The 23999-nt window shown below is 44.2% G+C and overlaps 2 protein-coding genes and 1 pseudogene across 3 annotated transcripts in view; 1 reads left to right on the top strand and 2 right to left on the bottom strand.

Moving 5' to 3' along the window:
- Window positions 1-2447, bottom strand: part of APBB1IP (amyloid beta precursor protein binding family B member 1 interacting protein) — a 103848-nt gene extending 101401 nt beyond the window's left edge. The window contains exon 1 of one of the 2 annotated variants that reach the window (XM_073334280.2): window positions 2095-2447. The gene's annotated coding sequence lies outside the window, so the exon portion shown is untranslated. The remainder of the gene's footprint in view (window positions 1-2094) is intronic. The other variant, XM_073334282.2, reaches the window with a different exon arrangement.
- LOC140907709 (uncharacterized) overlaps window positions 1342-23999 on the top strand; it is a 42652-nt gene continuing 19994 nt past the window's right edge. The window contains exon 1 of the mRNA XM_073334276.1: window positions 1342-1406. The gene's annotated coding sequence lies outside the window, so the exon portion shown is untranslated. The remainder of the gene's footprint in view (window positions 1407-23999) is intronic.
- LOC140906178 (uncharacterized) lies at window positions 16435-18129 on the bottom strand (annotated as a pseudogene).

The raw sequence follows: 23999 nt of genomic DNA, 5'->3' as shown, positions 1-23999 counted from the left end.
ATGGCATATATTTTACAGCTATGACACTGGGACAAAAATCAGATTGAAACCAATAGTGAGTGACTGTAAGGATCAATATTCTACTAAAACAGAACATTATTGTAAAGATGATGCTATAATACTGAAACAATATGAGGTGTGAAACTTCATTAACTCTAACATTAATGGATTTATACATGAAACTGGTATTTGTTAAAAGTGAACATCTGTAGCCAAAAACAAGGATTTTGGGGAACTTGCAGAAGGAATCAAAAGCAAGAGATAAATACCTGATCTAAAAATACTGAAAATGAAGAAGTCTGGGATTACACATCCAAGCTCGTATTTTGGCTCAGAATTAAACGAACCATGATAATGAGCTTTCATGGTTCAGCCTTCTTTCTAAAAGTAGTGTCCAGGGTTAAATGCCTGACTACATTTAATCCTAGTATTTTCTCAATAGGGACTGCAGAATCTAGCCCACAGAGAGAGAATGCTCCTTGAAGCATACTTAATAAACATTAATGAAAATTAACTTGCAGAGAAGAACAGCACCTTTAACTACAAAAACAGACTTCCTATAATACCAAGTATGGTAAATCAAATGAAAATTGATATTACTATTACATTAATAAATTATTTTTATCCAGGTCAAATCTGCTTGCCTTGCTCCATTACGTGGTCTTAAATAGAACTACTTTGCATGAGTAAGGTGAGGAGAACTTGGCCCTAAATGTTTTTCCAGAGAAGTAAAAGAGGAAACATTATTGTTGTTCTCTGAATTCTCTTAACCTATATTCATTATCATTTACTTAGATGACCTCATGTTTTGCAAGCACAGATAAAGATATACTCCCTGCCCTGAAGATAGAGATACCAGTTTTTTAGATATCCTAAGCAGAATACAATCTTGCATGAATAAAGGCCCATACTGGGTACTGAATGCCACAAGTAATTAACTCATTGGGATTTGTGGCTTCCAGAAAAAAGGACAGTTTATTCTTAAATCCAGCTAATACTAACAATGATTTTTAAATGAGTCTTTTCCTCAACTTGTATTTAAAATACGATTGTTTTTCTTCTTTGGTGCACTATACTCAGTTCTGTCCAGTTGATGTGTTCAGTGCAAAGTGTTCATCCTTACCACTGTACATTTCTTTTATAACACCAGGTATAGCATAATATGTATCCTTTAGTTTCAATCACCTAATATGCAATTTTAGGATCACAGTCATCTGTTTGATTTCTATTTATAATAGGAGGGAAATTTAAAATAAGTTCCCCATAATGAGGAATTTCCACAGGAAACCACAGAACCATGTGCAGTAATGATCCAGCCCCAACTCTTATTCACCAGAGAAGCCTTTATTCACACAGTAGCCCCCTTGGCTTTATTAAGATCACTTGTCCTAGTAAGGCCTACAATGGTAAGTAACGGGTACAGGGTTGGGCCCACTTGTTATTTAACGTTTATATTGCAACAATGCCAGGAAGCCACAATGGGGCCAGGGCTTCATTGTGCTACGCCTGTACATAATGTATTATGCTTTTAGCACCTTTTGATCTGGGGATCTCCAAAGCTCTTCATAAAAGGGGGAAGGGGAGTAGGCAGCATTATTCTCCCCTATCCCAGAGGGGTCATTCCCATGGTGGCAGAGAATGACCGCAGGGACACGGGGCTCTCATCTCTCCTCCCCATTGAAGTTCCCCAGCCCCCGGGCATGACTCCCCTCCGCTCCGCCCGGGCCTCCCGCAGGCTGGGCGAGCAGGGTGGCGCCCGCCTGTCGAAACGGAGCGGCTGGAGCTGATGCGCTTGCTGCAGCTTCCGCGGCAGGAAGCTTGGCAGCGATGGCGAAACAGCCCGCGGAGAGGAGCGCGCACGCGACCCTTTCCCACCCAGCGGCGGGCAGGTGGCCGGGCGGAGACTGTCCCTGGGGGGCCGCTCCCTCCCCAGCCGCGGGGCTACCTACAGGGGGCAGACCCCGGACCTTCACCTGCACCAGGTGGCTCTGCGCCCCTTTGCCCAGGGAGCCTCAGGTCAAAGTCACCCTCCCCCAGCAAGCGGGCCCGGGCCAGTGACCGCCGCTGACTGGCAGCGGCCCGCGCCGCTCTTACCTTGCTGGAGTTTCCCCGGCTGGCCTGGCCGCCCGGGCTGGAGAAGGCGCCTGGGGCAGCGGGTGCGAGGAGCAGCGAGCCGGCTCGGATCACACAGCCAGGGCCGGGGCAAGGCGTGCAGCCGGCCCCAGCCTTGTTCGTTCACCTCTCACCAGCCCCCACCCGGGCACGCCGCTTCCCTCTCTGTGAGGAAGTGCTGTTGGCCTATCAGCCGAGTTCAGTGGGTGAATCGTGTCACGTTCAGCACCCCCACACCGAGGTGCTCTGGGGAGAGGGACCCACCCCAGGCACAGACACGCCCCCTCCCTGGGGACAGGGACCCCTTCCCAAACATTTCGCACAAGCCCCCCAAATGCTGGGAAGAGAGGTGCCTGCCACTGCCTGGCACCCTCCTCTTGAGGAAAGCCAGACTCCCCCATTCCCAGGCTCCCTGCAAAGACTCCCCACAAATCTGCTCTTCCCACTCCCGGCCTGCCAAATCCTGTGGAGGGGGAATACCGAGGCAGTGCAAGGAACTCCCAGGTCCAGGGTGAAGGGGACTGCCAGTGATTAATTTGTAATGAAAGGTGCTGGGGCTGAAGCAATTAGGTGCTGGGGCTCAAGCAATTTTTTACTTTCATAACGGATGCAGCAAGCCAGAGGTGAAGGGCTATGAATTGCCAAGCCTAGAGGTGCCGGGGCTCAACCCTGGCAAGCCCTGGCAGAAATTAAGCTCTGGGGTCTGCCCTACTCACTGCCCCAGATCGCCTCCCACTGCTTACCAAGCAACCCCACCCAATTCTGGGTGAAGAGAGGCTCCCTACCCCACACCCCAAATACTGGAGACAGGGACCTTTCTGGAGCCTCTCTGCAACCAACCCAGATCCTGGGCGAGAGGGACTCCCTACACAGCCTGCAATCTGCACTTACAGCCCCCAGAGAGAGGCCTCTCCCTCCCCACCCTCTCACTGCCCCAGTGTCAGGGGCCTGTCTGCTGCCTGTGCCCCTTGGGGTTTGTTTCACCCTTGCTGTCCCGTCTCTGCTTGCTGTGTGTGAGGCACACATGCAGAGATGTTCCCCTTGGCTCTTTGCTTACTGAGATTTTCTGCTGGTCACACACATCTGCCACTGACTGCAACTGTAAAGTACCCAAGAGAGCGAGAGCTTGAGAGTCTCCCTCTCTGGCATGCTGGGGCTGGGCACCTCCCTGTCTGAAGTGAATGTGCACAGGACGGAAATGCCAGCAAACAAAGAATCAGCTGCAAGCTCTGCCTAGGCTGGGTGTGGATAGGGACCAGGCCAGGAGGGGAGTTGCACTCCCATACACAACATTGCCACACTAACCACCATGCAGGGGAAAGCAAGGGGTTATTTGTGTCCCAGGGGGAGCAGCCTTCGCTGCTCTGGCACTGCACCAGTCCCTTCCCCATTCTCTCTCCCCTAAGCTGATTACTTTACCCTGTGACCTATCTTCGTTCCCCTTCTTTGCCTCTCTTGTTTGATCCTCTACTGTTTGATCCTCTCTGGTTTCACATGTTAGCCCCCTAGAATCCCCCCTCCCTTGTACTGTAGCTTTTTCTGTTTCACTTCCTCAATCCTGCAAACATTTATACCTAATTTTAATCAAAAAACCGAGTCCCCATTGAAGTAAGTGGGCCTGGTTACATGAGTCAAATTACTCACACACCTAAGCGTTTGCAGGATCGGGGCCTAAAACCATAAACTGAGGGTACAAAGTGCTGTCAAATGCACATAATAAACTGGACGGGGGGGGAATAGAGAAAATTCTCTTTCTTTTTTTTTATTTTGTTATAATAATCCGAAGTGTTGCATGTAACTATAGTAGATCTACAGTTTTCAGACAAAAATGTGATTTTTTTCCCCCAAGTTGGAGGTGCCCCTTTAAAAAGCATCTTCTTTGGAAAGAAACATCTAGCTACAGCCACATCAATCATTTTTGGTGGATTTGGTGCATTGCAAACATTGCAAATTGCTATCCTAAAAAGTACCTTATCTTGTTCACTAAATGGAAACAATTTTGCAGTGTGTTTAAACTTCATAAAAAGAAGTGTTTGATAAAACAAAGAAATGCCAACCCATCTTTAGGGTAGTTTATCATCTGTCAGAAAAGGGAATATAAATTAGAAAATTCAGTATGGCTGTTTCTGACTTGACGTTTTGACCTTTTTAGTTTTAATAGACCATAAGTGTTGAAAGAAGAATGCCTGTTGCATTGACAGGATACTATAACTATTAGACTGAAAGCTAGCTAGAGTCCCAAAGTGCTTGTGTTTTACAGTTTTATTGTAATTTCAATAATAGCTGCAGTGCTAAAACATTTAATTATAATGAATGTGATGGGGGTGTCCACCCCACACATGCCCTGGAGAGGTTAAAGCGCTAGCTGGGTCAATTAACTCCCTAGGCTGCACCTGGAAGAGAAGAAAGGGAGTAGGGATTACTTAGATGAGGCTCAACTGGATGGGAACAGGAGGGGCCTCTATAAAGCCCAGAAGCTGAGTGAGAGGGAGAAAGGGAAGTAGTTTACAGTTATGCCCTCCCTAGGAAAGGGGAGATGTATTTGGGGCTACAGAAGCAAGTATAGCTCCTTTCTGGGAGTTTGAGCTGGCAAACTCAGGAAGAGCCAGAAAGGATCTGGGGGGAAAGTAGCAAAGTATGAGATAGGGCTGACCTTGGCTGCTTATGAGAGGGCCCCTGAGCTGGAATCTGGAGCAGAGAGTGGATTTAGGTTCCCCTATCAGCCTTGCGGGTTGGGGGGAGGAGTGGTATAGATTAGTTTGTGGAGAGTGGACTTCCAGGAACAGTTTGTGCTGGATGACTTTGACACCCTAAGAAGGGGGGAAACATGCATAGTGACCTGGTTTAGAGGACCAAGTTGTGAAGAAAGCTCCCCTGGAGGTGCAGAGGCAGGTGGTGAGACTGCCAGAAGAGGGTGTAGCCCCTGAAGGGAGCTAATCCTCTGAGTAGCCTGGAGGATGTGCCCTTACTGGTGAGTGGACACAGTGACAATGAATTATGTTGCAGGTGGCATTACTCAAAATCAAGGCTGCTTGACACACTTCCTTAGAGGACCAAGTTTTCAATTGCCTGTAACTTTGCCAAACTCACAAATTTTCCATGCTAGGTATCTGCCTAAGATTTATTTCTGTCAGAAATGTGCCTTTTGCCATCTGTCTGAAAATCCATCCAAATTTGGACAAGTTATAATACTTTGAAAAATCTGTTTGCACATGCTCAGTTGGAATTTGTTTGAGTTTAGCTGCTTAAGTCTCCAAAGATTCCATTGAATGCTCCATCCCGTGGCTACAGAGGCTGAGCAAGACTTTCTCTGAAATTGCTCCTCACAGAGACGGAATGATTGTGGTTCAGGGACAGAAAGCATTTCAAAATATTGATTCAAAATGAACTGTTTTGTTTCAAATTTTTCCATTGAAATCAACAATTACTTTTGAAACCCATCAAGTTTCCTGAAAACCCATATTTAATCAGGAAGTCTTTTTTTTGTTGTTTTTTTGGGGAATGGAAAAACTGTTTATATGGGACTCTGTGGTTAAAACTCCTGTGCTGTATTCATGCTAATGGCTTATCACTTGGGGCATCTAAACTGCCACTGGCAGTTGCTGAAATAAAAATACTAATTTTGCTAGGCTAGTAGAAAACCCTATTTTGCTAGTGTAGATGCCCCTCTAGTGTTCTTAAGTACATATTGTGTGTCTGTCCCTGCTCTATTCAGTTAGCATAAAATACAACCAAGGAAACAGCAGATCATGTTTAATGGCAACCTTTTCCTACCCCTGGTTTCAGAGTAACAGCCATGTTAGTCTGTATTCGCAAAAAGAGAAGGAGTACTCCGTGGCACCTTAGAGACTAACCAATTTATTTGAGCATAAGCTTTCGTGAGCTACAGCTCACTTCATGAGATCCATACTGTGGAAAATACACAATCTTTTTATACACACAAAGCATGAAAAAATGGGTGTTTACCACTACAAAAGGTTTTCTCTCTCTCTTTCCCCCCCCCCCCCCTCTCCTGCTGGGGAAAGCTACACATTGTAAGGAGAGTGATCACTTTAGATAAGCTATCCCCAGCAGGAGAGTGGGGTGGGGGGGGGGGGAGAGAAAACCTTTTGTAGTGGTAAACACCCATTTTTTTTCATGCTTTGTGTGTATAAAAAGATTGTGTACTTTCCACAGTATGCATCTCATGAAGTGAGCTGTAGCTCACAAAAGCTTATGCTCAAATAAATTGGTTAGTCTCTAAGATGCCACGAGTACTCCTTTTCTGTTTTCCTACCCCTGTGCGTTGTAACCTAAGGGTGGAAAAATAGGCATCACTCTTTGTGGGCATGTGAGAATAAATTAGTGGGCCTCATCCTCAGAGGAAAACATGATTTCTCAGAAATTGCAAATGATCCTGAGCTGAGTCTTTTTTTGGTCACGTGTGGTGCAAGTGTTTTATTCTAGTGGGATGGGTGGGGCTAAGGAAAGAAGAAATGGAATTAGGGAAGTGGAGCCTTAAAGACTAACGGATTTAGTTGGGCATAAGCTTTCTGAAAAAGTGGCTTTTTACCCATCAAAGCTTATGCCCAAATTTATGTTAGTCTTTAAGGTACTGCTTCCCTAATTCCAACAGATATATCTGGGCATAAGCTTTCATGGGTAAAAAACCACTTCTTCAGAAAGCTTATTCCCAGAGGCGAAAGTAAGCCGGTAAACCATGCTGGACCAGACCAGCTTCCCCAGGCTGGCAATTTAAAGGACCCCGGGTCCTGCCGCTGCCGCAGCGGAGCTCGAGCAGTGATTTAAAGGGCCTGGCACTCTGCTGCAGTGGCTGGAGCCCCGGGCCCTTTAAATCACCTCTGAGCCCTGGGACTCCCCCATTGCCTCTGCAGCTGGGAGCTCTGGGGGTGATTTAGAAGCCCCGCCTCTTCCTGTTGAGGCCGCGCCTCCACTCAGGACTCTGGCATACCGGTAAATCCTTTAGGTTACTTTCACTCCTGCTTATGCCCAAATAAACCTGTTAATCTTTAAGGTGCCACCAGACTCCTCATTGTTTTTGTGGATACAGACTAACATGTCTACCCCTCTGATAATTAGGGAAGTGAGAGGGAAGATGATCTTTGTCCTAATGAATGTAAGAGGAGAAGTTACTGCCGAGCAGGTGGAAATGTAGAACATTTCTTAATTGGTTTTCTTCTTTTGCCTCTAAAATGAATGATCAGAGGATCCATCCCACTCCTGACCCCCCAGACCACCACGTATCTGCTGTTCTCTGAAAGCCATTTATTCTGTAAGGGGGGGAAAAATACAAATTGTCTGGCATTTGTGTGACTTAAGATTTTAATTTATGCAATTACAAATTGTTTTCCTTTTCTTCTCATTGGAGAGTGGATCAATGGATAGCTATTCACTGCTCTAATGCTGTCATTACACATACTCTACTCTGGTAGCCTTATCAAAACTCTTCAGTCTCTGCTCATTGCATATTTGCATATCTTTGAAATGCATATTTCACTCAAATAGAAGATTTTGATTTAAACAATAATACTTCCTGCTGAGAGGAAACACTCTTATTATCAGCAAAACATGAGGCGGGAAGATTTATTAAATATAAACATAACTTTCCTATTTATACATAATGAATTTTACCATCAGTGTACTCCATCATTTTGCACTTCCATCTCTTCATCCCTTAATGATGTGACACTGAGACCAATCCTTAGTCTGTTTACAGGCTGAACTCTGAATGATACAGGTAGAACTCCCATTACACTGAGTGGGAGTTTAGCTTCCACCAGGAAGGATCAGCTTGTAGGACCTGATCCAAAGCCCACAAAAGTCAATGGAAAGGCTGACTATGTGAATTGACAGCACTCACTGTTTTAATATTACCTATCCATTGTTTTCCTATGAGAAAAGGAAAAGAATAACTTAAAATGGCATAAATTAAATCTTCAGTCACACAAATGCTGTAAAACACACAATTGTTCTTTTCACTTTTCACCTTGCAAAATAAAGTTTTGTAAGAGGTGTGGAGTCAGGAGGCATATTGCCTTATCATAGTGATACATCCAATCTACTGATAGCAACTATTCCTGGTCCCCCACTAAATCTGACTTAATTTCTTGTGGCTTTTCTTGAAAGGTGTGGTAGGGCTTGTCTACACTTGAAATGCTACAGTTACACAGTGTAGAATTTTTCCATCCACATAGCACTGTGTACGCTGGGATTAGGTTGGTTTAACTACGCTGCTCAGGGGTATGGATTTTTCCTCAATTGTAACATAGCATTTCACTTTCACTGATATTTTCATCAGGACATCCTGAAATGGATGATGTTCTATTGCTGATGAAGACCTTGAAAGTGTGTTCATAGTATCAAAGTGACTGACACTGCACTTTGACACCATGCTTTTTATTAAAGTCTTCCAGAGTATCCTGATTATCACAGTTAGCATCGTGCTAGGTGACAGGGATGAAAAGAGTGTAGACTGTCAGGTGACAATTTGCAGGCAATCTGATATCTGCAAAAAAGGAATTACTTTACAAAGAAACTAAAGTTTGGTAATCTTACTTGTGCCATGGGAAAAATATAAAACTATTTAAGATAATGATAAATTCATTTGGGAATTTTGCTCAGGCCCAACATTTATTTGAGATTTTAAAAGGTGACAGCAGAGAGAGGGATAAATTTTCCTTTTCTTGGTTTGATATATCTTATCTCTTCTAAGACAAGATATCAATACAAAATAAAACACACACGCATGCAGTTCAGAGGCTAATAACAAATGCATCAAAGATCTTCATACATCAAAAGTATGAAGAGGCTAAAACCAAGGGTACCAAAAAATGCTATTCATGTCTTAGACAATTTAGGACTCTTAAAATTGCAGTCCCTGTTTTTTGGAGATCAAGGTTTGATCCATTGGATAACTCTGGCTTCTAAGGTTTTCTTGTCTAAAGTAGAATAAGCAAATCCTTGCCTTATTGCAGGACATGATCCTGTGCAAAAGTAGGACAGAAGAATGAGGTACTGCATTGAGGAGGAAGTATTTTCTATAAGTATGCTTTCTTGCAAGGTCTAAAAAGAAATCTTGTGGTAGCTAATGTTGACAGATTTTGGAACTTAATTCTTAACAAATAATTAGCTCTTTATCTGGAATTACAAGAGATCCCATATGCAGAGGCCTCTGGGTCCCTAACATACTCAAAATATAAATATCTTAACATTTCTAAAAAAGATCTAGGGCATAGAAGAGCAGGCTCTAAACCTACCTGAGTCAACCCAAGGCCCATACACCATTTAATTTCTACCTAAATCCTATTTTGAGGTTCAAATAGTATTCAGGCCTTGCCCTGGCCCTCGCCATAGGGTGTGAATTTAGCCATCTGTGCAGAGCTGGTCCACAATTTTGATAAATTTTGCTAAAAATTTGCAGGAAAAACTTCCTTTTTTTGTGTTACTGTCAACAGTTTTTTACTTTTAAAAAGGCCATTTTATCGCTCCCTCCCCCTCTCTTTTAACCAGCTCTAGTGCAGGGCAAATAGGGAAGAATAAAACATGAACAGTTCTGCAGAAATCCTACAAACTCCTCAGTCTTGGTTCTGAGGTTTATGTTGTGGAAGGGCAGTTTATCACAGTACTAGGTACCAAACATCCCAAAACACTTGAGTTTATCTTTAAGCTCCTTTCCATCTCTGGGGACAGCCTGAGAAGTAGCTCATAGAATAAAAGAAATTAAAGACCAGCCAGGTCATTTAGCATGTGACTGTTCCCTGCAGTATAGTCTCTATCTGCCTTCTTCTAGTGATCATGCCTTTCACTACTGACCATCTCCCATAGGATACCTCTTTTTCTTCAATGTTGAATGGGAATTTCCATGAAATTAACTGAACATGTGGACCAAATATGCCCAGCCCCCACAGGATATAGTTAGTGTAGGTACCACAGACAAATGCATACTTCCCCATGCTACCACAGGGTATACTTGGCAATGAAGTTAGTGACACAAGTGAAATCCATATCAATGTTAGTCTATGAGGGCTCAGTTTGGTGGGGTTTGCATTCTAAATGAGGGAACACATTAGCCACCAATGGGAGCTCTAGCAGGATTGGTGTCTTGTCTCCTTCATACAACTGCAGTTTTCTTTTTCTGATTTAGCAGTTTTTGTAATCGCTTTTAGGGTATCACTAATACATCTGTAAGTACGGTCTGATTTAAAAAGTCACTTGCATGCACCATAAAGTTAACTATCTTCTTCCATGTGTGTATTAATCCATTGACCCAGTTCTCAGCTGCAGCCAAGTATCATTTTAATGCAGCTGAGAACAGGATCTGCAAAGGGGTCGTAAGCCACCTTTATGCTTCTCTGAACCTGGGTCATCTGGGCTCCATTGCAGGCATAAACCAAAACAGCCCAAAGGTTGCTTTAAAGAGCATCAGTTGCAAATGGCCCCAAGGGATCACCATGGTGCACTGGTCATGTCCCCTTTTCCCTGGATACAACTATTCCTCCTATGCCAGCAACTGAGGGTGTTGGGTGGGTACACAGTGGAGAGCCACCCAAACCAAGGGGAATCCTCCAGTGGCTGGAGAATCTGGCCCATGACATTAGAGTCCAAATATTATACATTTTTCTACAATGTACTGGCTAAAACTGCAGCATGCTAAAACAGTCTAAATATAGTATGATGTGGTAGGTATCTTAGCTGCATACCACTGAGTAAGATTCAGTTTTATATTCACATCTTTGCTAAATATTGCACAATGCAGTCCTGCCTTGGATGAGAAGGAAGTGAGGGTATGAGCTTTTGTGGGAGGGGGTCCAACCTGTGGAAGTGAGAAGTGGAGATATTGCCTAATCACTTATTTCTCCACAGCTCAAGCAGCAGATACCAGGGCAGGTGAACAGCTGCAAAAATAGTCTTTTTACAAATATTCTTCCGCCCAGAAAGCCTCTTATAGTTGCAATATTCCCCAATGGCTTGTTTTAGCTAAATGGTCCCTTTATGCTGCCAAAAGACTCCACAATGGAACACAGACTCTGCCCCAAGCACGTCAAACAAATTTGGAAGCAGACAGGAAAAGCATGTAGTATAACTGTGACATGCTCTTGTTTATCTCTTCCACCTAGAAGATATGTTGAACTAGGAGAAGATTCCATTTGGTCCTCACAATTTGCTCTATGCAGAATGTGTTGCCATAGTCCGGATTACATGTCACTTAGATCACTCTATATGTGACCTAGTAGTCCTCATCCTCAAAGGAAACTTACACAACACTTTGAAAAATGAGTCTGGGAGCTTAAATTCATAACCCTATTAGACTCTAAAAATCATAGTCTTAATAAGCTATAAATCCAGTCTTTATTACAACAATCTGTAAACCACTAACCCCTCTTTAGTCCTATGACTACAGAGGTGTTAATGGGCCACTTCACCTTGAATGGTCCCTTAGATTATGTGCTAATTACTTATATTAAACTATCTGTTTGATCTTGTATTTAGGTGAGACACTTAATTCTGTAATGTAGACATAGCCTAAGTCAACTTTAGTTACACTAGTCATAAGTCCCTTTTAATTACATCCATTGTGCATGGTCACGCAATACTCCTTGTATTGGCGGAGTGCAGCCACAGTCACTGAACTGCATTGTGAGTAGCTATCCGACTGGGTGCAACTTATCACCTTCTGCCACTGGGAGCGCTGGGAACAGTTTGCAGTGCATCATGGAGGCATGCTTGCTGTCCCATGATGCAGTTTTCTGTCCCATCATTCCATGGGCTTCCAACTACATTTTGTGCTGTTTTTTAGCAGCCCTTGTAAACAGTGCACCTGCCATTACTGCCTGACCACATGGATCCAGACCTGCTGACATGTCTGGTGATAAGCATTATGAACACAACACAGCTGGTCCTGCAGTATTTCAGGAACTGTAAAACAGAGAATCGGTGGTACCTGCCCTTCTGTCTTCCATGGAAACAAATAATTCATGATTGCTGCTGGCATTCACAGAACAACTGCACACAGTGGACTGTCAGTACCGGGCTTGGGAAATAAGCACTGAGTGGTGGTATCGCATCATGATGCATGTATGGGATGACTAGAAGTGGCTGCAGAACTTTTGGATGCGCAAATCCACCTTTCTGGAACTGTGTGCAGACCTTGCCCCAGGACGGTGGCACAAAGATACCAGAACAAGAGCTGCCCTCATTGTGAAAAAGTGCATGGCAATTGCTGTGTGGAAGCTGGCAACTCCAGACTGCTTCTGATCCATCACAAATCAGTTTGGAGTTGGGAAGTCCATTCTGGGGATTGCGGTGATGCAAGTGTGCAGGGCCATTAATTGCCTCATGCTACAAAAGACTGCAACTCTTGGTGATGTGCTGGAAATAACTGATGGTTTTGAGGCAATGGGATTCCCTAATTGCGGTGGAGGTGATAGATGGAACACTCACCCATTTTGGCCCCTGACCATCTTGTGATGGAGCACGTCAACAGAAAGGGCTACTTCTCCATGGTCTTGCAGGCACTGGTGGATCACTGGGACCATTTCATTGACATAGGTGCAGAGTAGTCAGGGAAGGTGCATGATGCAAATCTCCTTTGGAACACTTGACTGTATAGAAAGCTGCATGCTGGGACTTTCTTTCCAGACCATAAAATTCCAATGGGGGATGTGCAAATACCCATAGTTATCCTGAGACCTCACCTACCCCTTGCTCCCTTGGCTCATGAAGCCTTACACTGGGAACCTTGACAGCAGCCAGGAGTGCTTAAACAACAGGTTCAGCAGGTGCCAAATGATTGCTGAATTTGCATATGTCAGATTAAAGAGTTGATGGTGCTGCATTTTTGGCAGGCTAAACCTCAATGAGGAAAATACTGTGATAGTCATTGCAGCCTGCTGTACTGTGCATAATATTTGCGAAGTGAAGTGGGGGGGTCTGTGCTGGTAGATATGGTGCATCCCAACCAGACCTACTCTGTCCTGCACTGTACAATCTTTGATAATCTTTATTTGGTCAGGACCTCCTCCAGCTCGGGTGTAGGGATGGTCTGTCATTCGGCCTCCTGTCCATGGACCAGGCGAAGGTGTTTGATAAGGTGGACCATGGGTATCTCCTGGGCACTCTACAGGCATTTGGGTTTGGGCCCTGGTTTGTGGGCTTTCTCCAGGTGCTGTAAGCTTCCATGGAGCACTTGGTCAAGCTCAACTGGACCCTGACCAAACCTGTCATCTTTGGTTGAGGAGTGTGCTACGGCTGCCCACTGTCAAGCCAACTGTACACTCTGACCATCACGTCCTTCCTCTCTCCTCTGCAGGAGATTGACAGGGTTGATGCTCTGCAATCCAGAGTTACAGGTGGTCCTGTCAGCATATGCTGATGTGCTTCTTGTGGTGCAGGACTCGGGCTGACCTGGTGTATATGGAGGCCTGCCAAGATCTCTACATGGTGGCCGCCTCCACCCGGGTCAATGCGGTCAAGAACTTTGGCCTGATGGTTGGGGGTGGGTGGTGGGCAGGCTCCTTACCACCTGCACTCCAGGCTATCCCCTGGAATGCAGGTCTGCTGCTACCTCTCTGCCGCCCATCTCTTCCTGTCAAAAAACTGTCATAACTTGGACAGGGTGGCTGAGCAGCTGCAGAAGTGAACAGGACTGCTCTGGTGCTTTTCCCTGCAGGAGCAGGCCCTAGTGCTTAACCAGCTGGTCCTGTCCATGCTCTGGCAGTGGCCCAATGCTCTAAGCCCAGCCCCAGGTACCGTGGCCCTCCTCCAGAGACTAAGTGGAGTTCTTTTGGGCAGGGCTGTACTGGGTTTCTGCAGGGGTTCGGAGTCTCCCCTGGAGGAGCAGTGGGGACAGGTTGTGCTCTGCCTCTGCAATCAGGTCCAGGTCTTCCACTTCTAGGCCATGCAGAGATTCCTTTATGGTGCAGTTAGTGTGGTGTGGAACACACTGGAACATATTCCTCTGAGGGCTCTGATATGACCAGCAACTCTTATCTCCATCTGAGGGGCCTTCTGTGAGACCTTTCCGAGCTGCTGGTCTTCTACCAGGTCCTCCCCCAGACCTGGAAGCTGGTCTCATTTTCAAAGACCAGGTCTGTGGTGTCCTTTGCCTGTACACAACCCCCAGCTCTGTGCATATGGCAGAGTACCCCTCTGATGCACTGGAGGTTGGTCCTGGCACATACCACCATGATTCAGAGACCTCCTGGACTATGACTGGGGGGACAGCGTGGCTCCTGGTGCATATTTCAGGAGGTGAGGGAAGGCTTACCACCCACCTCTCAGGCTTTCCTTGAGCAGGTCCTGCAGGAGGGTGCTCACTGGCTGCCCCCTCCACACAACCCAAGCTGGCTGCATGATCTGCAGCCAGTTCATTTCTGAGCCATACCTAGGCAATAGCTGTACATGCTTGTGCTCCATACATTTCACTTCTTCACCCTTACGTCCCACCCTGACACCAAGTGGCAGAACCTTCCACTACCTATGGAGGGTGAGCGGCTGTGGTGGGCCAGTTTGTATTTCACCCTGGTCCCATGGCCTGTCAGGGATATCAGATTGGGTCTGGTACCTCCTCCCATTGGGGGGAGAGGGCACCTTTATCTATGGGCAGGCTTGTGCCTGCCCATCCATGGCTTTTAATAGGAGCTGGTGCCCAGCACACTCTCAGGCATATGTGTGTGTTTGTGTGTGCCCACACTTGAAGTGATCTCCTTGTTTGTAGAGAGCATGAAATATTAGCTCAGAATGGAATCAGCTGCCTCATTCCCCTCAATGGGTTCTAACACCTATACCAATGATTGCACTTAATGTCAATATTAGTGCTTTTGCTGCTCATCAGAGCATGACAGAATGAAAGAGGAAGTATCATTATGAAGTCGTACACAATCTACTCTGAGTGACTGCTCATTTTGGAGCCACAAATGGGTGGGCTTGGGAGCAGTTTGAACTTGTAATGAGAGAGGTGCCAGGGTTCAAGCAATTTTTGTTACTTTCATAACTGATGCAGCAAACCCAGAGGGGCTGGGGCTATGAACCCCCCAAGCCTACAGGTACTGGGGCTCAGCCCTGGAAAGCCCTGGCCCAAATTGAGCACTGCTTGGGGAATACTACTACTTATGTGTTGGGATTCTTTCCCCACCTCTTTCCCGGCAAGGAGGAACTAAGCCCCTGGAGCTCAGCAGGTTATTGGAATATTACAGAGGGGAAGTCATGGCCAAAAAAAATCCATGGCTATATTTAAACCTCATTGAGGTGAAGCTGAGCCAAGACCGCATGCATGCTCATAGGTTCATCTTTGCAACCTACTGGGAAGGGTATTTTATCCTGGTGTCCTGTGTGGGTGCAGCTTGTTGGGTGAAGCTTGGAAGAGTATTACAGCCTCCTTAGTTGCTCCCTAGTTCCCCTCCTGTTCTTCCTACCTGCATCACTTCTGCCTTTCCTGGGTTTCCTTCAGTCACTGGCCAACTGATAAACAATAGAAGAGACCTTCACTGGACAAAATGCTACTACTAAATTGGGTATGTCTACTCTAGCACTCTTGTTGTCATATATTTTAAAATCTTCTGGTGAGCCTGACTGAACAATGGAGTAGCAATGCAGGTTAGCTACTAAGCCCTTGCAAAATGTAAATTCTTATTGATTCCCTTTAAGAGAAGGGGTCTGTCTTAGCATGAGGATCCTCTCTCACCATATGGCTTTATTTTAGATTTGTTGTTGGTCAAATATTCAAATAAGTATTCACCAATTTATTTCTTCTACAGCTTGTGCATTGAATGCTAGCGTAATAGCAACTGATGAGTTACTCAGTAACTGCCTAGCACAATTGGGCCCCAATCTCAGGTCAGGTTTCCAGATGCTACTGTATTACAAATAAGAATAATGTTAGTATGTGATGATCAAAAAGTTCAACTGTGAGCCTTACTTCATTCAGAGCCGTAAATGTTCACTTCCAGAAATTGTAATTTAGCTCATGGTTAGATTGTGCAGCTATTGCTCATTTGGTGAGCACATTAGAGGCTGATCCAAACCCTACTGAAGTCAGCAGGAATCTTTTGGATCAGGCTCATACTTGCAGGAGTAGTTCCATTGACATAAAAGGAACTATCCATGTGAATTAGTCCTCCCAAAAATAAGGGTTAGATAATCTAGACCTTAATATTTTGTTACCTCTTCTATAGTTTCCTCTGTTGGGGATCAAGTGAGGCAGCTTTACAGGGCAGGATTTGAAATGTTCCTCTGTCACAGCCTAGATTATTGCTGAAGTACTCCCCTATGAAACCCACCATCTTGGATATATTAACTGAGTGACCTATTTGTGATGTGGTGCTGTCACCTTTGTTCAGCCTGTCCTCGTCCATCCCTCCACGAATGCGAGTTGACACAACACCATTCTATTTTGTTGCGAGCAAGTTCTTTCCATTTCTGGCCAAAGTTTTCTCATGGGATCAGCACAGCACATTTTTGGTCTGCCCAGCAGTCACTCGTGGTCTCTGGGGATCCAGTCACTGATGCGGGTTGTCCACCAATTGTCTTGCCTGCGGACTACATGACCTGCCTATCTTCACTTTGCATTGTACATTTCCTGCACTACATTGGTCACCTCTGTACACCTTCTGATCTCCTCATTTGGTATATGATCACAGAGCAATATCTTACACATTCACCTTTGCATTGCTCTCTGGGTGACAGTGAATTTTTCTTCCTCCGCTTTCATTGTTGACCAGCTTTCTACTCTGTATATCAGAACAGCTAGCAGAACAGTGGAGTTAAACAGTTCTTTCCTTTTCTTCATGGGCAGCTCATCATCCATTAGAGACCACTTTATTTTGTTGAAACTTGCCCACCCAGCCTTTTGCCTCCTACTGCATTCCCCTTTGAATTAGTTTTCTGCTCCACTGCTGACCCAGATAAATACATTTGTCAACCTCCTCAATTTCTCTCCTGTTTCCAGGGATGATTCCTTTTGCACAAAGCTCATTTTGCATCCACTGCCTCTTTGACGTGTTCACTTCCAACCCGATATGTGGAAGTGTTTGCAGTTACTGCAATTTGTTCTCCAGTTCCGCTGTGTCCTTTGCCAGTATTATACAGTCATCAGCGAAGAGAAGACATGTTAACTGTTCTTAGTCAATTCTGATTTCTTCTTCCCAGTTTAATTTCTTGAACAGCGACTCCAGTACTGCTGCAAACCGCTTCAGTGAGATTGTTCCATTGTCTAACTCTTCTGTGTATAGTAATAATGCAGGGGACATTGAGTAATATCTCTGTCGAGCAATTGCAGTTAATTTTCTCCAGCAGGTTAATGTACCTCGCATCTCTTCTGATTTCATTGAGCGTGTTGAATGCAGCGTTAATCTCTACAGAGTCAAATGCCTTTTTGTAGTTGATAAATGCAATACACGGTGGTACTTTGTATTCCTTGCATTTTTCGATGAGCTGCCGAACTGAATGGATGTGATCAATTGTCAAATACCCTGAGCAGAAACCAGCTTGTTCTCTGCTTTTGTGCATTTCAAGATCCATCTTAATTGGAGTATGATACGGGTGAAGACTTGAGAGGAGTGTGATCAGACTGTAGTTGCTTAGTTCTTCTGGATCACCTTTCTTCATCAATAGTATTTTTGATTTCTTCCATGCATCTGGAACACGCTTGCTATTGATGTAGGTGGTGAATCATTGCACCAATGCTTTGAAGATATTCTAGTCAAACATTGTCCACTCCCAGACTCTTCCCTCTCTTTGTTGTGAACTGCATATTCAGTTTCTTCCCACATAACATCGGGAACTTCTTCCGTAACCTGCTGCCTTGACAGTGTACACTGGACATTGACATGCGAGGAATAGAGATCATTGTAGAATGTTGTACATATTTCATTCATCTTGCACCTCTCCAATGTCCTTTCACCATTTTCATCTTTCAGCACAGCCGCAATAATCTGTTTCAGCCTAACATCCTCATTCTACCTTCTTCAGACTCTCATTCTTTTCAGCCGCCTCTCTCCACTGCTTTCTAAAGTCTTTGTGTGAAGTTCAAATTTCTTTGCAGTGTTCTGTATTCTTCACCCATTTTTCCTTCTAATTTCATGCAAGCCCTCCTCGCTATCAGATTCAGTTTCCTTGCTGATCCTCTGCTTGCGACCCAGCATTTTCAATGACTTTGTCTTAGCTGCTGACATTATCTGCAAGAAACTCTTCATAGTCCTCATCTCAATGTCCTTGTTGACCTTGTACCCGAGGTCCACTTCACTCACTTCCTGGGCAAATGCCTCTTTGTTGAGGTGCCATTTTTGCTTTAGTTTATGGCATCAAGGCAAATGAGTGTTTTGAAGAAAGCTTTGTAGACATTTATGGGGTGCACCTCCTGAGCATGAGAATCAGCGTGGGAGAAAGCAAGAAGGCACTTGTTTGCAAATATAACAAATGGGTGGTGGAGGCTACCAAAGGTGGGCTGATTTGGGATTGGAATTCAAATTTTGATAAGGAATGAGAGATGATAGGTAGGGTGGAGATGTCATGAAGGGCCTTGAAAGTGAAAACAAGCAACTTATGTTTGATATGATAGAGAAGGGGAAGTCAGCGAAGGGATTCAAAGAGGACTGTCATCATTGTAACTAGCTTAGAGAATGTGTACAGTGGCATTCTGAATGGAGATGAGTGGGGCAAGAAGGCATTTGTCAAAGCCCGAAAAAAGGATATTGCTGTAATTGAGATGAGTTTTAGCAGTGTGGATGGATAAGAGAGGCATCTTGGAGATGTAACACAGCAAGAACTGGCCATATTTTGACAAAGCTGGGATGTGAGAACCTGGAGAAGTCTGAGTAAAAGATGTGACCCAGGTTATGGGATTGAGGGATAGGTAGGATGGTTGTGGTGTTCAGGGTGACTGGGAAGCAGGTGGTGGGGATGGTGGGGGAGTAAGTACTCCTGCTTTAACCATGTTGAACCTAAGCTGACAGTTGGACATCCATGAGGAGATATCAGAGGGCCAGGGTGAGACTTATGCATTTCAGGTAAAGCTGAAACTGAAAGTTGCATTCTGAGTAATAGTAGCAGCTGGCACAGGGAGAGTATTTTGTTGGCCTTTTTTAAGTGGACAGTGGCTGTTCTCATTTTGTATGGTAAAATATGTACTTGATTTGATCTCTGTAGAGACCATCAGAAATCCAAACATATATTTTTCTCCTGATGTGTTGTTGAAATAAACTTGCAAAGACAACAGGATTTCCAGAACAGAACTCAATGTCCTCATTCATCATTTTCTTCATATTCAGTTATCTAGTCCTCCTACTGACCTGCTCCTCCCACCCCATCCCCAAAAGAAGATAAAGTCTGTAAGGCAAATGAATTATTCTACCCTTAATCTACAAACATGCCCCTGAACATCTTATTTATTTGAGGACACCAAGAACAGCAGAATAGGGTCCCAAATCTTCACACTCAATGCATAAAGGAAATGCTTTCTCCCTTAAGCAGGACCCACTTTTATGTGTTTGCACATTTTCCTGAAAAAATTGAAGATTTTTTCACCACAAGATTTCAGTCTGTCTTAGATATTTATATGGCTCCTGTTACATTAGAGATTATGAGGTGCACAGATACTATAGTATGTATCCTCACAACCTCCTTGTGAAGTAGGGAAGTCTTCCTTTTCCCTCCTATGTACAGAAAACTAGGCCATGGAGCGATAGTACTATAGCTGGAGAGGAAGGGTGGCTCAGTTGTTATGGTGATTGTCATTCAAGTCCCTTTTCTCCCACAGGCTGCTAGTGTGACTTTGGGCAAGTCATGCAGGGACAAATTTTGAGATGAATTTAGGTGCCAAAAGAGGCAAACAACCCCACTTGACAGCTTTAGGCCCCTATATACCTCACAAAATCTGACCCCTAAGCTGTCTGTGGCTCAGTTCCCTGTCTATTTAAAAAATAAAAGGGGGGGGGAGGATAATAGCACTTCCCTCCCTCAGAGGGCTGTTGTGAGGATAAATAAGTTAAAGATTGTGAGGTGCTCAACACATACTGATATAGCCCTCGTTACCATAGTATCTTAGATAATTGTGCTAACCACAGCAAAGAAATTGTGCTACAGCTTCTGAAAGTACTGAACAAACACAGGATGTAAGTGAACCTGGTATAGAGGAGGTAGGGGGGAGAACCTATTCAAGGCCTTTTTTCTTTCCAGAAACAGTATTATTGCAGGTTAATATTTCTACTAAGAAAGGCCAAACCAAACAATAGTCTTGGACTAACTGAGAAATATCTTTCTTGAGCAGAATAAACCCAACTGGATCTAGATCAATGTTTCAAACATTTCTAATTTGATCATTTGTATTTAAAAAGAAAGTTTTAAACTGTGGTTAAGAAGAAATCTTTGTAATTGATCCTGTCCTATTCTGAGGATTATTAAAATGAGACCTGGGTTCTTGATGCCGAATAAAGCCAGGCTTAAAAGAACCAGCCATAAACATTTCACAGCTTGGAGCAAAGATCAATATAAACTGCTTACAGAGGGCACTTGAGACCATCAGATGCTGGAGTATTGTTCAACAGAAACATTTGAATTATTGTGTAGAGTTCTCCACTAGTAACAGGAGAAGTTAATTTTTGTTTTCCTCTTGCAGAACAAAAATGTGTGTTTTTTCTTTAAGAAAAGAGAAACCCTTATTCATAGGGGTTGGATTTTTTGTCTGAACTTCTGTGCCTTTAATATGTAATGTATTGATCACAAGAGAATAACCGTTTGAGAGAGATGCAGAGGGCTTGATCCACACTTACACTAAGCCCCTATAGAATGTATGGCTTAAAAAATTGTTAATGTAGTCTCCTTTTCCTGAAGGGACTAACCTCCCCAGCCCCACAGTTATCCAGTGATTAGGGCAGGGGTTCTCAAACTGGGGGTCAGGACCCCTTAGGGGGTCACAAGGTTCATACGGGGGAGGGGGTCATGAGTTGTCAGACTCCACCCCAAACCCCACTTTGCCTCCAGCATTTATAATGGTGTTTTAATTTATAAGGAGGGATAGCACTCAAAGGCTTTTTATGTGAAAGGGGTCACCAGTACAAAAGTTTGAGAACCACTGGATTAGGGCATTCATCTGGGATGTGGTAGACGCAGGTTCAAGTCCCTGTCCCAAATCAGATGAGGGATTTTAATTCTAAGTCTCCCATGTCCCAGATAGTGCCTTACGCAATAGCCCAGTGGTTATCCTGTGACAGATGGGCACACGTGCCTACCAGCTCAGGCCCTGCAGGCAAGATACCCAAGAGTGCCTACTTTGAGAATTCTGCATTGGGACTTCCCCAATTCTGGCTTGCACAAGGCCTCTGAGCTGCTTGTTAGCTGTGGGGTGATGTCAGAAGTTAAGTTATGTGCAAAACCACCTATGGAAATTTAGGCACCTTGGGGGCTAGCCAGCAGCTGAGCTGTGATTTATGAGACTCAATGGCAAACTAGAAATTCTCATTTCTTACAAAAGGAAAGAGAAGATTATAGAAATTGCTACTGCACATAAATGTAAATTCAGCTGTTTACCTTTTCCCCCATGATCCTCAAAGGCATGTGAACAGGTAAACTAGTCTAGAATAAAGAAAAGGAGTACTTGTGGCACCTTAGAGACTAACAAATTTATTTGAGCATAAGCTTTCGTGAGCTACAGCTCACTTCATCATCAGATGCATTCAGTGGAAAATACAGTGGGGAGATTTATATACACAGAGAATATGAAACAGTGGGTGTAACCATACACATTGTAAGGAGAGTGATCACTTAAGGTGAGCTATTACCAGCAGGAGAGTGGGGGCGGGGAGGGAAGCGACCTTTTGTAGTGATGATCAAGGTGGGCCATTTCCAGCAGTTGACAAGAACGTCTGAGGAACAGTGTGTGGGGGGGAATAAACATGGGGAAATAGTTTTCCTTTGTGTAATGACCCATCCACTCCCAGTCTCTGTTCAAGCCTAAGTTAATTGTATCCAGTTTGCAAATTAATTCCAATTCAGCAAACTGGATACAATTAACTTAGGCTTGAACAGAGACTGGGAGTGGATGGGTCATTACACAAAGGAAAACTATTTCCCCATGTTTATTCCCCCCCACACACTGTTCCTCAGACGTTCTTGTCAACTGCTGGAAATGGCCCACCTTGATCATCACTACAAAAGGTTCCCCCCTCCCCCTGCTCTCCTGCTGGTAATAGCTCACCTTAAGTGACAGGTTTCAGAGTAACAGCCGTGTTAGTCTGTATTCGCAAAAAGAAAAGGAGTACTTGTGGCACCTTAGAGACTAACCAATTTATTTGAGCATGAGCTTTCGTGAGCTACAGCTCACTTCATCGGATGCATACTGTGGAAACTGCAGAAGACATTATATACACACAGAGACCATGAAACAATACCTCCTCCCACCCCACTGTCCTGCTGGTAATAGCTTATCTAAAGTGATCATCAAGTTGGGCCATTTCCAGCACAAATCCAGGCTCTCTCACCACCACCACCCCCCGGAAACAAACACACACACACACAAACTCACTCTCCTGCTGGCAATAGCTCATCCAAACTGACCACTCTCCAAGTTTAACCAGAATGTCTGGGGGGGGCATAGGAAAAAACAAGGGGAAATAGGCTACTTTAAATAGAGACTGTGAGTGGCTAAGTCATTATGCAAGGTAGCCTATTTCCCCTTGTTTTTTCCTACGCCCCCCCTCCCCCAGACATTCTGGTTAAACTTGGAGAGTGGTCAGTTTGGATGAGCTATTGCCAGCAGGAGAGTGAGTTTGGGGGGTGGAGGGTGAGAGAACCTGGATTTGTGCTGGAAATGGCCCAACTTGATGATCACTTTAGATAAGCTATTACCAGCAGGACAGTGGGGTGGGAGGAGGTATTGTTTCATGGTCTCTGTGTGTATATAATGTCTTCTGCAGTTTCCACGGTATGCATCCGATGAAGTGAGCTGTAGCTCACGAAAGTTTATGCTCAAATAAATGTTAGTCTCTAAGGTGCCACAAGTACTCCTTTTCTTTTTGCAAATACAGACTAACATGGCTGCTACTCTGAAACCTGTTTTAACCATGTTGTAATGGAGACCAGCTTTCACTTTGTTCTGACTCCACTTGTCACTGAGACCTGACTGCTTTAATCCTATTCCTGCTCTGCTACCATTATAGGGGACTACTTTCAAAATACGTTGATATTTAATGTCCTTCATGAACTGAGAATTTTTTTAAAAAGTTTGACTCCTCCATTGTTTGCATGAACCTTGGTTACACTGAATTGCTTCTTTCTATGCAGAATTTGGCAGTGTGGTTTTGATCTTTTATAGCAAAGAATGATTTGTTCTTTGCCATTCAGATTCAAAATCGTTAATGTGTTGTGATAACTTGGCTTGATATGTGTCAATAGCAAAGGGGGAGTCTTCCTTTCAAATAAGTTATTTCCCCTTTCCTTTGTTAGCGGATAAACTCCTAAATCTGGAAGAGTGTTGGTTACACTGAGTGATAGTGTTTTGGCTATTTATTTTATTAATTACTGGTCTGCTGCTGAAAAGGAGATATGAGCTAGCTGATTTGCTATTAGTTGAGCAATTTCTGGGTCTCCTCCATTCTGGACATTTGTGAGTTTATATTTCTTGTGCCATCAAGATGTAAACGTGCCTATAGAGGAGAGATGACCACAATAGCCTAGACATCTAGGGGAGGCCATATTCCTGAGATGTCCACCTGTAGAAATGGCAGCAGATACCATAGGGAAGGGGAAGAACTACTTCACTGGTGTTGCTCAGTCCCTATGTGTATAGCTCCTCAATCCTCCAGTTTTAGTCATCACAGAAATCATTACATACTACAGAAGGTGTTTTTATTAGAAGAATCTTATCAATCCATAGTACTATCTATCAGTTCTTCTCC

The sequence above is a fragment of the Lepidochelys kempii genome, chromosome 2, assembly GCF_965140285.1.
Source record: "Lepidochelys kempii isolate rLepKem1 chromosome 2, rLepKem1.hap1, whole genome shotgun sequence".
Taxonomy (NCBI): domain Eukaryota; kingdom Metazoa; phylum Chordata; order Testudines; family Cheloniidae; genus Lepidochelys; species Lepidochelys kempii.
The sequence above is the reverse complement of the archived record's forward strand: the minus strand, read 5'-3'. Positions and strand labels throughout refer to the sequence as shown.